At 52.1% G+C, this 8,224-nt stretch overlaps 1 pseudogene; it reads left to right on the top strand.

The window, feature by feature from the left end:
* The first annotated feature begins 210 nt into the window (after positions 1-210).
* LOC118006858 lies at positions 211-1,199 on the top strand (annotated as a pseudogene).
* Positions 1,200-8,224: the final 7,025 nt, after the last annotated feature.

The raw sequence follows: 8,224 nt of genomic DNA, 5'->3' as shown, positions 1-8,224 counted from the left end.
GTTGGGGCACTGATGGCCCCCATCTCTGGGAGCAGAAGGTAGGGAGGCCCTGCCGGCAGATTCACTCAGGACAGGTCAGGAGGTGGCTGTTGCTTAAAGCAGCCCAGGGCCTGTCCCCATGAAGAAGGTGCACACGTCCATGACCCCCAGCTCTGGGGTCCTGCTGCCAGCCTCTGGCAGTGACCCTCTTCCTGCCCTGTCCCCTGACCCTGTGGATACGGGGTCTTCCTGGAGCTGTTCCTGCAGAATCACTTCATGGTGGACACAGGGTCATCTACTATGTCTTCACCGACCAGCTGGTTGCTGAAGGGTGGTGGTTCTTGAGGTCCGAGGTGCCCCACACTGGCAGGATGTGTCCATGCAGCACAGGGCGATGATGAGCCGCTTCTGTGAGGAGCCCTTCCTCTATGAGGTGGATGACATGGTGTGCGAGGATGTGGACATGAAGTTCTGTGACCACGTGGGCGTGGAGATCCTGTCCCCCCTCTTTGGCACCCTGCACCCTGGTTTCTACTGGGTGGCCCGTGAGGACTTAAGCTATGAGTGCTGTTCCAGTCCCAGGCCCACATCCCCAAGGACCAGGGTGACTTCTACTACATGGGGGCCTTTTTTGGGGGGTTGTGGCGGAGGTTCACCGACTGACCTCAGCCTGTCACCAGGTGATGGTGGTCAACTGGGCCAATGGGATCGAGGCCATGAGGTACGATAAGAGCGACCTGAACAGGTACCTGCTGGACCACAAGCCCACCAAGGTGCTGTCCCTGGAGGACCTGCGGGACCCACAGCTATTGGGCTGGCCCTGGAGGACCTGTGTGCAGCTGCTGGGCTGGCCCCGGGTCATGAAGAAGCTGAGATTTGGGCCATGCCCAAGAATCACCAGGACACCCGGAACTCATGAGGGGTTGTCCCCGTCTCCAGCAGGGGGTGCTGACTTCAGCGGAGCCATCAGAGCAGGTTCCTACTTCTGTCCCCTCGAGGGACACTGTGGAGTCCAGTACTGTCTGCACGGGCACGTCCAGTGCCCCAGCCGCACCTGCTCACAGGAGGCCTGCCTGGGGATACAGCGTCCTCTCTTTGCGTTCACTACATTTTCTTCACTTCTGGGTCATTTGCAGCTGTGAACGGCTCCAGTTTTATGTCAGATGTTTTTCTGTGTCAATGCTGAGCAACCATTTTTAAAAAGAACAATTGAGGGAAAAGGTTTTCTCTCTAGTTCTAAACAGAGACCGCCTCGTGGGGCTGGGAGCAGCCCTGTAGCAGCCATGGAGCCAGAACGGGTCCTGGCTGGGTCTTCCCTCCCAGTCCTTGCATGTTGCCATGGCCATGGGGCTTCAGGGTCAGGGGTGCACCGAGCCACCTCTCAGAACCCCGGTGCCCTCACCGCCAGAGGCCTTGGCCGTGACCGCCAGCTCAGCCTCCAGGAGCATGGCGCCCTCTGGGTTATTTCCATTTCCTGCCGTGGATTGATTTTTTATTTATTAATTTTATTTAATTTTTTAAATTTAAATTCATTAGCCAACATATAGTACATCAGTAGATTTTGATGTAGTGTTCAGTGATTCATTAGTTGCCTATAACACCCAGTTCTCATCACAACATGTGCCCTCCTTAATACCCGTCACCCAGTTACACCATCCCCCCACCCTCCTCCCTTCAGTAACCCTCAGTTTGTTTACCGGAGTCCAGAGTCTCTCATGGTTTGTCTCCCTCTCTGATTTCTTCCTGTTCAGTTTTCCCTCCCTTCCCCTGTAGTCCTCTGTGCTATTCCTGACATTCCACATAGGAGTGAAACTATATGATAATTGTCTTTCTCTGATTTATTTATTTCACTTAGCATAATCCCCTCCCGTTCCATCTATGTCAATGTAAATGGTAGGTATTCATCCTTTCTGACAGCTGAGGAATATTCTATTGTACATATATACCACATCTTCTTTATCCATTCGTCTGTTGAAGGGCATCTCGGCTCCTTCCACAGTTTGGCTATTGTGGACATTGCTGCTATGAACATTGAGGGGCAAGTGCCCCTTCTTTTCACTACATCTGTATCTTTGGGGTAAATACCCAGTAGTGCAATTGCTGGGTGGTAGGGTAGTTCTATTCGTAACGTCTTGAAGAAACTCCATACTGTTTTTCAGAGTGGCTGTACCAGCTTGCATTCCCACCAACAGTGTAAGAGGCTTCCCCTTTCTCCACATCCTCACCAACATTTGTTGTTTCCTGCCTTGTTGATTTTTGCCATTCTGAGTGGTGTAAGGTGGTATCTCAATGTGGTTTTATTTTCTTTTTCCCGGATGGCTAGTGATGTGAAGCATTTTTTCATGTGTCTGTTAGCCATTTGTATGTCTTTGGAGAAGTGTCTGTTCATGTGTTCTGCCCATTTCTTGAGTGGATTATTTGTTTTTTGGGTGTTGAGTTTGAGAAGTTCTTTATAGATCTTGGATGCCAGCCCTTTATCTGTAATGTCATTTGCAAATATCTTCTCCCATTCCATGGCTTGACTTTTAGCTTTGTTGACTGTTTCCTTTGCTGTGCAAAAGCTTTTTATCTTGATGAAGTCCCAAAGGTTCATTTTTGCTTTTGTTACCCTTGCCTTTGGAGACGTGTCTAGCAAGAAGTTGCTGTGGCTGAGGTCGAAGAGGTTACTGCCTGTGTTCTCTTCTAGGATTTTGATGGATTCCTGTGTCACATTGAGGTCTTTCATCCAATTTGAGTTTACCTTTGTATATGGTGTAAGAGAATTGTCCAGTTTCATTCTTCTGCATGTGGCTGTCTAATTTTCCCAGCACCATTTATTGAAGAGACTGTCGTTTTTCCATTGGGTATTCTTTCCTGCTTTGTGGAAGATTAGTTGACCATAGAGTTGAGGGTCCATTTCTGGGGTCTCTATTCTGTTCCATTGATCTATGTGTCTGTTTTGTGCCAGTACCATACTGTCTTGATGATGACAGCTTTGTAATACAGCCTGAGGTCACCTGCCTTTGTTTTATTTTTATTATTTTAGTGAATTTTAAATTAACGGATAATGTATTATTTGTTTCAGGGGTACAGGTCTTTGATTCATCGGTCTTATACAATTCACAGTGCTCACCATAGCACATACCCTCCCCAATGTCCATCACCCAGTCACCCCACGCCTCCCAACCCCCTCCACTCCAGCAACCCTCAGTTTGTTTCCTGAGATTAAGAGTCTCTTATGGTTTGTCTCTCTCTCTGGTTTCGCCTTGTTTCATTTTCCCCTCCCTTCGCCTATGATCCTCTGTCTTGTTCCTCAAATTCCTCATATCACTGAGATCATAGGATAATTGTCTTTCTCTGAGTGACTTATTTTGTTTAACATAATACACTGTAGTTCCATCCACGTCGTTGCAAATGGCAAGATTTCATTTTTTTGATAGGTGCATAATATTCTCTGTATATATATATACACACACCACATCTTCTTTATCCATTCATCTGTTGATGGACATTTAGACTCTTTCCATAGTTTGGCTATTGTGGACATTGCTGCTATAAACATTGGGGTGCACGTGCTCCTTCGGATCCCTACATTTTTATCTTTGGGGTAAACACCCAGTAGTGCAATTGCTCGGTCATAAGGTAGCTCTTTTTTCAACTTTTTGAGGAACCTCCCTAGTGTTTTCCAGAGTGGCGTCTGCCTTCGTTTTAAGTGGCTCTTTATGCTGGTGTTTGTGAAATGTGGGCACTCACTCAGTCTGGATGCATGTGCCGTTGGGATTCCTCAGTGCCCACAGATGGTTTGTGCACTCTCTCTGGACCATCCGCCTGCACTGTGCCTTAGCAAGCATTTAGTGATACCACTGTGAGTTTAGACACCCAACAAGGCGCAGAGCATGAGAGCGAGAACTAAGATACAGGATCCCTGCTCTTGGGCCTTCCTGGGACTTTCGATGGACCCGTCCTCCTGACTCACTCCTCTCCTATTGTGTAATAGACATACACCTGATACCATTAAGCACGTTTCAGGGTACAATTCAGTGGCAATAAGTATATTCACTCTTTTGCACCTGCCACCTCCATCCACTGCCACAACTTTGTCATCCTCCCAAACTGAACCTCTACCCAGGAGACACTAACCCCCCATTTCCCCTCCCCAGCCCCGGCACCCAGCAGCTCCTTCCACCTCTATGAATCGGAGTGCTCTCTGTCCCTCACAAGTGGGGTCCTCCCGTATTGGTCCTTTAGGGACTGGCTTATTTCACATAGCCCAATGGCCTCAAGGTCTGTCCCTGTGAGCCTGGACCTGACCCACTTTCCCCCCAAAGGAGTGTCTCAGCCCTCTCCTGTCTAAGCCAAGCCTCCTCAGTCCCTTCTGCTCCCCTCACCTTCCTCCTCCGCCTGAAGATGATCCCAGCCAATCCGCAGCTTTGAAGACCTATTCAGTCCAGATGCCAGGCACATACCCTGGGGACCTCGGGCCTCACCTACCCCATCTGTCCACGTCAGGTCCCTGCCCACCCCCCACCAGCTGGCCACCTGCTCATCCCACAGGTGTCCCCATCTCAGGAGAGGGAAACACCAAGTCCAGACCCTTGGAGTCCTCTGTGACTTTTTGCTTTCTACCAACTCTCCCAGTAGTGAAGTGGCTATGTACTGAAGTGGACATTCATTGTCCAAAACATTGAAGGCATATGTGAGTCTCTGCTGCCTAGGCAATGGATAACAGTTGGGGCAGATAGAAACCGAACAGAATCACTGGAAGAAAGGCTGAGGAATGAGGAGCTTTAGGGAAGAAAGGCCTGGAAGCTCTGACTGCCCGTACCTGACCTTCAGATGCCCCTCAGTGACTCCTGTGCCTCTGGTGTCTTCCTGGAACCCTGACCTGGCTGTTTTCAGATAGCTCATCCAGTGGTACCCTCAGTGTCTGGGAGGGGGATTTGCTGGAATCTGCAGTGTGTCCTACTGCCCCACCGGGATCACTTTTTGAAGGCACATCGCCTGGGCCATCTGAGGACTCAAGACTGTGGGTCTGTGGCTTGGGGGGATTCTGAGCAGAGCTGGTGGGATGGGAAGGCTGCAAGGCACAGAGGTAGGTTTCCAGAAAGCCAGCTGGGGTCCCCGGCATCCTACTGTTTTTGATTCAGAGCCCTGAGATCTTTAAAATGCCAGCAACGTTACAGCATGGGCCAGAAAAGCAAATTTCCTTGTGCACCCAACACCACCTAAACTATTGGCCATTTCTTGTCACTTGAGCTGAGTACAAAGGATTGGGAGTCAGGACTTGGTGGGGGGGCCCAGGACCAGACTTTGTATTTGGGTGACAAAGGCCATCCAGACAAGCTTGTACTGAGCCTAAGGAGAGGGTCTGTGTGGAGACCCCAGCTGCAGGCACTGCTGTCCAATGATGCCCCCTCAGCCCGACCCAGTGCACCTGCTGCTGGGGGAGCACCTGCCCCCTCCTCTCTGCCTGAGGGCTCTCTCCTGCACCAGCTGCCTCCTTTCCTGCCAGCCACTGCCAGCCTGCAGCCTGGGAGAGTGGCTACCCCGAGTTCCTCCAGCTGCTGCGGGAGCGCCTGCCCCCTCCTCTCTGCCTGAGGGCTCTCTCCTGCACCAGGTGCCTCCTCTCCTGCCAGCCACTGCCAGCATGCAGCCTGGGAGGGTGGATACCCCAAGTTCCTCCAGCTGCTGGGGGAGCACCTGTCCCCTCCTCTCTGTCTGAAGGCTCTCTCCTGCACCAGGTGCCTCCTCTCCTGGCAGCCACTGGCAGCCTACAGGCTGGGAGGGTGGGTACCTGGACGACCTCCAGCCCTGGGGACAGAGCCAGTGAGGGTGGGATGTGGTCTCCCAGTAGGCCTGAGCGCCAGTTCCCCACGGTGTTCACTCTCCTCCTGCAGGCTCACTGTGCCATGTCCTCCCTCAGGCTTCCTAGGCTCAAGTCCTCCTCTGCTCGCTGACCATCCTTGGCCCAGGCTCCAGACGTTGGGACTGGGAGCAGGTCATCTGGAACTTCTGGAATCTCGCTTCCGTGCCCGTGACACGGACACAGGTTGGCCTCACAGAATGCTTGGAGGAGACCCAGTGCAGGAAGATGCAGGCAGCTGCAGGGGAGATGCCAAGTGACCCCAGAGGGAGCGCACAGGCTTTGCACAATGCACCGGGCTCACAGGACCCCCATGGGATGTGGGCGCCAGGCCACGGGGCACAGGAAGTCCTGGTGGGGGTGGCCCTGGCGGGGAGGCCAGAGAAGGGTCCCAGAAGGGGCAGGAGACAAGGAAGACGACAAGACAGAGCTTCCCAAGGAGGTCAATGGAAGGATCAGAGGATCGCAGAGACCCTTGGGACAACTTGGAAGCCCTGGAGATGTTAGCTGAAATGCAGTCATTGGGTCAGAAAAGTTAGTCACAACCCCCCAGTCGACACTGGGTAATTTACTTTGTTGGTTCTAAGAATCAGTGCGTACCTGCCATTAAACTCACACTGCAGGAAGTCTAGGATATACTCACTCTTCATCACTTTTCAGGACTCGATTTTTCTAGAGGAAGTGCTAAGCATGGGTCTCTCCATTCTTTGTGTAACTGGCCTCTGTTTTCAGGAGCAGATTCTTAGTGCTCATAGCACTCCTAGCCGTGAGGACTGACCCCTGTCACCTCCCAGAGTGGACGTGACCATGTGGGTTGGGGGGTGCTCACTGATGAAGCCCCATTGCTCAGTACACAGCAGGGACGCGCGGTCCTCTGCTGAATGAGGGAGGAAGGGGGGAAGCAGGGAGGGAGTGAGAGGGAGGGAGGATGGGAGAAAGGGAGGGAGAGAGAGGGAGGGAGGGAGGGAAACCACAGAAGTTGGGTCCATCCATCAGGAGCCCTTATTTGGGGTGAGGTCCGAGGGCACCACAGCCCCGGCCCTGGATGGTGGCTCAGGTCCTCCCAGTGCTGACCTTCCTTCTCCTTGGCCCTCTGTTATCCTGGATCCTCTCCACCTCCTCCTCCTCCAATTCTGAATGTTCCCAGGAACAGGGTGGCTGGAGGGGTCTCAGGAGGGGCTTCCCGGATCCTGTGCCCTGAATGACAATGTGACAGTGGCTACAGGACATTCTATCATGAGGACTGGGACTGTGGATCCCATCCATCTCCTTGGGCATTAGCGTTGTTCCATTCCCTGCTCTCTCCACCACCGCTGTGATGAACACTCCTGAAAGCAGATCTGTGAAAAACCGAGCCAGAGTTTCCAGGGGTTGGTCAGAGGCCAAGCATGCCAGGTGCACCTGTGGCCTGGGATGGGTGCTGCTCACTGTTCTCCCAGACAGGGGTGCCTGTCACCCTTCTCTCCAGGGTACCTGCAGGGGATCTCCGCTTCCTCACCTTCTCCCCAGACCAGACACCTGCCAGTCTGAGGGTGACCAGTGCTGCCTCCATAGAGTTTCCTTTGCCAGAGTCCCTCCCCGGGAGCTCCCTCATCTCTGACTCTCCACGTGCCTGTCCTCCCCCCTTGGACTTGCATGCGTTTGGTGTCTGTCCTTGTGGAACCAAGTGACTTGGTGTGTTGTTTGGACAAGAGGCATAGGAAACCTTTCTCTGGCCTTGGGTTGTGAGCAATGCTTTTGCCCTTTGTGGTGTGTCTTCCAGCTTCTGCATTTCCCTGGTTTCTGTGTGGGCCACAGGAGCCAGCCCTGTCCTGTCTGGGATCAGGCTGTGGTGTCCCAGCAGGAACAGGCGTCTCGGCTCATAATTCCTAAAGCGGCCTCTCTGATTACATCTGATCTGTAATCCATCAGGCATTTTAATATCGAATAAGGGAAATTTTATGATAAATAAACACAGACGAAAACAAGTCCCCTTGGAAAAGAGGTGGGCAGACACAAAGGCACCTATTGTGTGATTCCACTTACAGAAACATCCAGAACAGGGAAAGGAACAGGGAGAGAAAGCAGCTTAGGGGTTTCCAGGGTCTGGGCTGGGGGAGAAATGGGCAGGGGGGCTTCTGGTTCGGGGACTCCTTTGGGACACGAGATATTCCGCAGCAATGTTCTGGGGTGTGGAGGCACAGCGTTGGGAAGGTACTTATGCTCATCACATGTTCAGTTGAAAACAAGTAATTTTATTTAAAACAAATAATAAACAGTATACAGAACATGAAAATGAACAATATGATCCAGAACAATATGAACCAGAGAGAAAGTATATAGGGGGAGGGGATGAAACAATCTGGCGGGGCGTCGGGGTCCGGCGATGGAACTAAGGGCAATTGTACAAGGAGCTCTCCCCGC

Source organism: Mirounga leonina, unplaced genomic scaffold, assembly GCF_011800145.1.
Source record: "Mirounga leonina isolate KUSES-001 unplaced genomic scaffold, KU_Mleo_1.0 Mir_99661, whole genome shotgun sequence".
Taxonomy (NCBI): Eukaryota; Metazoa; Chordata; class Mammalia; order Carnivora; family Phocidae; genus Mirounga; species Mirounga leonina.
Note: the sequence above shows the minus strand (reverse complement) of the source record. Positions and strands in the feature narration are given on the sequence as shown.